Source organism: Capsicum annuum, chromosome 11 (genome assembly GCF_002878395.1).
Source record: "Capsicum annuum cultivar UCD-10X-F1 chromosome 11, UCD10Xv1.1, whole genome shotgun sequence".
Taxonomy (NCBI): Eukaryota; Viridiplantae; Streptophyta; class Magnoliopsida; order Solanales; family Solanaceae; genus Capsicum; species Capsicum annuum.
In genome coordinates this window covers 57,429,797-57,437,514 of record NC_061121.1, presented here as the reverse complement: position 1 = coordinate 57,437,514, position 7,718 = coordinate 57,429,797, and the positions used below count along the sequence as shown (strand labels likewise).

General features: G+C 35.9%; 1 pseudogene; it reads right to left on the bottom strand.

Annotated features, from left to right (window-relative positions):
• Window positions 1-483: 483 nt before the first annotated feature.
• LOC107847060 lies at window positions 484-2,342 on the bottom strand (annotated as a pseudogene).
• Window positions 2,343-7,718: the final 5,376 nt, after the last annotated feature.

The following is a 7,718-nucleotide window of genomic DNA, read 5'->3' as shown; positions in this document are numbered from 1 at the left end:
GAGCTGTCTAACCAACTACTAAAAATAGAGAAATTGAGATATTTCATCTTATCCATCACATTAAAACGAATAATGAATGAGAGCATTTATCTCTTAACCATCCATATCAATCTCCTTTACCACACCAAAATCTTTTTTCCTTTATCAAATTAGTGTTCATTTCCATTAGCATTAAGACATTAAATTCCCATCCTCCTTGCTTCCTGTCCTCACTCCCTCACCCTCCAAAGAGAGAACTAAATCTCAAAGAGGGAAAGAGGGCATTATATTACAAATCTACAAAATTTTAAAAGTTGAAAATGGAAAAAGTTGGAGATAATATGCAAGTAGAGGAAAAAGAAGAAATAAAAGATGTACAAGCAAGAAAAGCCACAATGGTTGGCATGGTTGTTGTCGCTTGGGCAATTCCTGCACTACATTTTACACATAGGACATGGCATCGTTATTGGCTAGATAGAATTATATTTTTTCTTCCATCCATACTTTTCCAAGTTATACATATATTGATTACTTGGAAATTTTACCAAGAGATTATGAAGCTTATACTTGAAGAAAAAGGAGATAAAAAGCAAGATAAAGAAATAGATCACAAAAAACCACCATATTCATTTGTGTGTGGGTATTTGATTATGATGATATTCATTAGTTGGATGACAGTATCCTATTGAAGATGATCAAGCTTCAGAGTGATTTTACAAGTTGTCCAACTCTTGGGATTTTTCTTTCTTTGCTCTTCTTTGAAGTGGAGTTTTTGACTGAATTAGTTTGTATGTGAATATTTGAATTCAAGTGGGAACTCTTGATAATCATGCAGTGTTTTGCCTCCATATGTTTGTAAATGTATACCTTAATTTTTATTGAATATCCTGCGTTCTGTTTTAGTATTAACGTTTACCCTGTTTCACTACAATATTTTAAAACCTTAAAACTCTAAGCACACACAAGAAAAGTTTTGAAGTGCATTTTCATGTAGAATGGCTATAACAACTAGCTATTTCTTCTGTTCATGATGGGAAGACGAAAACATCTAGCATTGATGCTGAACTTGTTCTTCAGTCTAACCTCACCAATATCCTTTAATATGCTCATTAATATTACAAATTTAAGACTGTAAAAATTGATACTGTGAAAGAGGGATAGATAGGTGAGGACTTTTCAATTCCAATGGCGAAGAAACAGTATTTGGAGAGCTGCTAGAAGTGCGCAGTGCTGAAACTGAGTTATTTTAATCAATTGCTGGACAAATTGGGAGTATGTGACATGTTTTGCCTGTATTCACTAATAATCATAGAAGACGATCTCCATTTGGGTCGTTGGATTGACGAGCATGAAGTGGCCAAGAATGCTGTTAATCCTGTACTTCATGAACGAATAAAATATATAGAGATTGATTGCCACTTTATTAAGGAGCATTTACAAAAACACCAAGGATGCCTCGTCTACTATGGATTGCGCTTTGTCTTTTCGACAATGAATACTATTTTATCAAAGTAGAGATACTTAGTTTTCCTCATTAGCTTTCTTTTGAAATAACAAATCTTCGCTGAAAATCCAACAAAATCGTGATAGACAACTGACAATCAAAATTCATGTTGATCTCTGCTGGAGTTTAAACCTCACCTAGTGCTTTTGGTTTTGCATTTTTTCACCCACTTGATTGAGGGTTAAGCCACACTCTTGGGTGCAGCCATCAGACCTTTTATTAGCCCCAGAATATCTTTAGCATCTCCGAAACAGCACTTGGACTGACTTGTTCCAAACGAGAGAACCAGAGAGTATCTGCATCTTGGGTTCCACTGCTTGCATACCACTCACAGATGACTCGTGCAATAGCTAAGACATACACGCCACAAGCATAACCATTGACTTGCTTTGGTGTGTTTGGACACTCTTCATAATTGGTGTTGGATGCTGTATAGGGAAGAGTAACTTTGTATACTTGTTTGGAATGATACTGATTCATGCACCTGGAGCTGCTGTCGTGATGTACAAACTTATTGGAGTTTCTACCAAAAGCCAGTAAGCTCCAATGACTCCCACCTTCAGCCATACATACGTTAGAATTATCGTTGATAGGTAAGAGAATCAACTTCCTTCGAAAAAATGAAATGGTTCCATGAAATCCTTCAGACTTGCAGGATTAGGACACTTTAATCCAGAAAGCAATGGAGGGTGGTACCAGTACTATGTCCTCAGATGGAAAGAGAGCTGAGATAGCTAAAATAGAATTCAATGATGCGGTCATTGAGATAATTAGGACCATTGAGAATGTCCAAATCTGATCGCCTGAGAACAACATCGTTGTAGCTGAGAATCTTCTCATCTGCTTTGGATTTAGCCATGGTGCCAATGCCAACTCTTACCTAGCATTCAAGAATTAGATACAATAAGGAAATATGGAAGGAAAAATACGAGTGAATATATATTTTTTTCATTCTGTTCAAGCAGATTAGTACTTTATCAGTACATCATCAATAGAATTTCATGATTTCACAACCAAAAATAATTATTACGTTCAAATATGACCAGCACTTAAACTGAAATATGAGGTAAAAGAAAGCATAGGATGTCCACAAACACTTAGGAGAAGAGATAGGCTATCCATAAAAACTTAGAGACGAGATAGAACATGCATAAACACTTAGGAGAAGAGATTCTACATCTTGAACCAAATCAAACTTCAACCATTCTAAACTTCCTCCATTTCTTACTATCATAGAAAAAATCCTCTATATCTACGCAAACTAGATAATCGAACAGGTTATTATGCTGAAGGTCAAAATACATAAGCTTTGCCTTGCTGAATCTGTAAGGAATATTCTCTACAACTTCATAATTGGTACAGTGGTGCATGACTTGGCTCCTAATGCAACAGAGATTTAACCTATCACAGAAACAGTTAGACGGCTTTTTCCTGAAAAAGTAACAATATATCATGAAAGTAAACTAAGGCGCATGAATGAAAGTATACAGTGATCAGACTTCATACAAAATAATAATGCTTCGCTCTTCTCTATGTTGTGAGCGCATATGCCACTGCACAATGTTTTGAAGTTCTCCCACTTCTTCTATTACTATATTGGATGACAGATAAGAATTGCATCTCCCCAAGTAAGAGACTCGGACTAAAATATATTGAGCAACTAATCATTTATGCTAATTGAAATCATGTAAACTGGGATTTTCTTGTAAATCTACTCGCATAGATGGGATTAGGAGAGTTGGCTGAAAGGGAATAGTTTTGCATCAAAACGGTCAAGTTTCATCTCTAATTTGGTTAATAGAAAACCTGTAAGTTTTTTTTATTGTGAAAGAGGTCTCAAGCACAGTGATCCTCTCGCACCTTTTCTATTCATAATAGCCACGTAAGTACTTAACAGCATGAGGAGGATGCCATTCACATTAGGTAGATGAAAGGCTTCAAACTCAAAAAAAGAGCAGGTGAGTATTTTGAAATCCACCAATTTCTTTATGCAAATTACATTGTGATCTTCTGTGAAGCTAAAGCAGAACAAATTATCTATATCAGGGTGATATTACTAATTTTTGAAGCAGTCTCTGGCTTGTGTGTGAACCGGAGCAAAAATAGTATATTTTCTGTCAAGGAAGTGGCACGTATGCAAGGGCTGGCCAATATCACGGGGTGTAGAACAGACCAGTGTAATGCCCCGTATGTTGGACACCTTGTTAGAGCTAGAAATGAACCTATGTGACCCTTAGAATGAATAGAAATTGATTGAGGATGAGTTTGGTAGTGTTGGGAAAGTTTAGGGCGAAGAAATGGACAGTGAGCTGCATGAGAGAGGCCACGCCGTGGCCCTCGTATTGCACAACCTAGCGAGAGCCCACTGGTCCAACCCCACGATAGGCCATGCGCTGCAAGGGGGAGGCCCAGGGATGGGCCTTGCGCCGCACGGAGTAGGGTCATGAGATGGGGTGTGTGCCACACCCCCCAAAATTGCCTAACGTGACTCCGTTTTATTCCACTATTTTAAGGGCATTGTGATCATTTCCTTGGTTAGAAACCGTCCCCCACCCATGCTAAACAACCCTAAACCCCTAAGTTACGAGAATTGGCAGTCATAACTCATTTTCTTTCATCCACGAAGCATTCTTAGCAACAAGATCAACTAGGATTTCAAACTAAGGGCTCAAGTTAAGTGTTCCTCAAAATGTTCCATTCGAAAGGTATCTAGAGCAATCCTATTCCTATTGGATTTCGCAAGTATGATATCTAAGCTCTTACTTACGTATAACTCATGATTTTTAATCTAATTTCAAGGGCATGTTCCCTAAATCTCCAATTATGCCCACAACCAATGAATTTAGCTAACGCTACATGTTGTCTTATGATTACTGAAAATGTTGAGTTTTGAAACGTTTCTTTATCAAATAATTCATTATGTATGTGAATGAGTATGGAGAGTATTACTTGTATTTCAAATTGCTCTTGGTTCCAATATGAATTGTTTGGACTTATGAGAGAGATGATCACACTTAAAGTTTTAGAAAAGTCTTAATGAAAGATGTTTTCGCCAAACCCTTGGGCCAATTTCAAAAAGGAATTCTTATTTCATCTTTAAATCAACTTTGTTGTCACGATCCAAAAACGAGGGTCATGATGTCACTTGTCGCGGCGTACCTTGACAAGTAAGTCTATTACCCAAACTGATATGAAAAGAGGAAAAGAGAAAAATATCCCAAGGTAAGGCTTCTAGAACGAAGCCGAACCATATGAGTGATCATAACAATGCGGAAAGAACTTATCTAAAATACCAATTATACCCAAAACCAGGTGTTAATAGTGTAAGAACTACTAATACAATCCAAGAGTCAAATACATCGGAAAAATAACCACAAAGGAATAATAACTGTCTACGAATACTAATAAAGACATAACTACTATAGAAAGATAGAGGTGAACTTCGGACGCATGAATGTCCAACCGCTACCTTGGAAACTCCAACAATTGCCGGAGTCAATCAAGCTGAGGTGCACTCGAGCTAGGACCTGTACCGAAAGGGCGCAGTAGGCATGAGTACGGTCCACTTGTACTCAGTAGGTATCATAGGCCGACCAAACAAAGTAGTAAATAAAGCATACAAAATACACAATAAGGGTACGTCAACTGCAATAAAAAAAATGTCCCACAACGGTAGCCCACAACGCTTGCACTAACAGTTCTAATGTATATCACATATATTACAACAACACACCAAGATATATAACACAAGTATACTTTATGTCACATATAAATAGAACAAGAGAGAACATGTAGATACAAGATCATCAAATACAAGTAAAGGAAGGTAAGACAAATACATAGATGACAAATCAATATGGCAATACAACACAACATAAGCACAGTAAAGTAAGTGCACTGTATATGACCATGATGATGATGATGATGATGTATGAGGTCGTCGCACAACCTCTGGGATCGTCACACAATCCCCATATAAACCTATGGATCTAAAGCTTCCCGACGTAGGACCCATGTGGGGTTCGTCAACCCATATACAATCTACATATCTCATATCTCCTTTCCGGCACATCCCTCTGAAAGAGTTTTATAAGGTATTAAAATATCTCTTAAAAATGTATTGCCAGTGTTTCTCAGATGTTGTAATGGTGGTACCAATGTTTCATGAATGATTAGGGGTGTGCATTGATCGGTTCGGTTCGGTTTTATGTTTTATTGGTTCGGTTTATCGGTTTTTGATTTTTAAATATACAAAACCAATAAGATATTTCTTATCGGTTTTTGGTTTATCGGTTTTTAGTGCTTAACGCTTGGGTTTTTGATTTAACCAATAAGAAAATACTCATAAAATAAAAATAGTAACAACTAAAATAAAAAAAATGAAATCTTAGTTGCTGCCAAAATCATACGCAATGCGTTTTAGTTTACAAGAATCTTCAAACTTGAACTGAATGTTAGTTCGAAAAAAAACTGAATCCTAATTGTTGGAAGCTACTAAATGCTTCAAGCTTTCCGATACGACAATACCCGAGCTTTGTATTGTGCCGTTGTTGCCCTGAATAGGTTAATACTTTGTGAATCTCTGAATTGTGAATAGGTAGTGTGTGTGTATGTGTGTGTATATATATATATATTAGTAATATAAATATTTATATATATAATACAAATAGGAGTAAAGCAATAACTTAGTATATCCTTATTGGGTTATCGATTTAACCGATAACCCAATAAGCTAAAAGCAAAATCAAACCGTTTACACAATAATTTGTTTTATAAAACCAATAAAAAATCGTTAATCCAATAACCCAATAACATTTTTATCGGTTCAGTTTATCGGTCGGTTCGATTTTTGCACACCCCTATGAATGAGTATGATATGAAGATGTAATGCTCACAACCAATCACAATGAGTATTTCCAAAAACAACCACATGATATATTTCCACAACCAACCACAATGATAATTTTTCACAACCACATGAGCCAATATCCACTCATTATTTTCGTATCATCCATGAATTTTCACATGTCTCATTTGCCAATAAAGTATGAATATAATCACAATACATCAATGGTACCACATTAAATATTTTAACAACACAATACAATTATTCATATGTATTTAAGGCTATCAATATCACATAGGATCCCACGCGATCACACATCACATAATATCTCAGTTTCAACAATTACATCACATATAAGCCTCCACACGGGCACAACACATAGATAACCATTTTTCATGATTAGTTCCCACCCTTAGCATGCATTTTGTACCATCATTTACTACCCACCCCAGTCTGAAATAGTTAAGCCATAACCTACCTTAAAAGCCGAAACCGGTCTGCTACATTTGAACTCGTGACCTTACTTTTCACAAACAATCTCAAATTTCACTAAAAAACATCAAATATAAAATCTACGCGATAAAAAAAAATCAACAACACCCATATTGACTACTTTTGATTCGGGGTCAAAACGGATCCCCGAAATGGGTTTTCAAAAAAAAAAGGCAAAATCAAAACTTTACTTCAAAAACACGTTTTTCATATTTTTAGAAACCTACAACTGAAAATCCAAGTTAAATTGAGTAAAGAACGAGGTTCAATTCGAGGAAAAAATATTTTTGAGCTTTACCGGGTAAAATCTTTAAAATCCGGATTAAAATCAAGAATCGGAGTTGTTTTGAAGGTTAAATTAATGTAAAACTAGAGATTATAAGATAAAAACATTATTCAAGTGAAAAGGAGTGAAGTTGGGGTTTAAAATCAAGTCCTAAGATTTTTTTGGAGTTTTGAGAAATGAATTAAGAAATTACTAAGAAAAAAGTGAATTCTTACCTTAAATCCATTATAAAACCAAGAAATAGATGTTAATCCAGCTTCCCAAGCTCCCTCAAACTCTACTTTTAAGCTCCCATATTATTTTAGGATTTAACTCTCAAGAGGCAAGATGAAAATGTGTAAAATGGACCCAAAATAGGTGGAAAAAGCTGTTATATTGCAGTTTTTCTGCAATATTAAGTGCTGGTTTTTCACTTAAGTCGAAACGGATTTCGACAGGGTGCCCGAGATTCATTCGGAGCCCGATATACACAAATGAATCATGCAACCATACTAAATCAGAAGTTCTAGACCCGATGGCAATATCAGATTTAAAAAAAAACACCATACAAAGTTGACCCCCGAAATCCAAAATTATAATTTTTCAAACCGAGGGTCGAAATGAGATTTAAA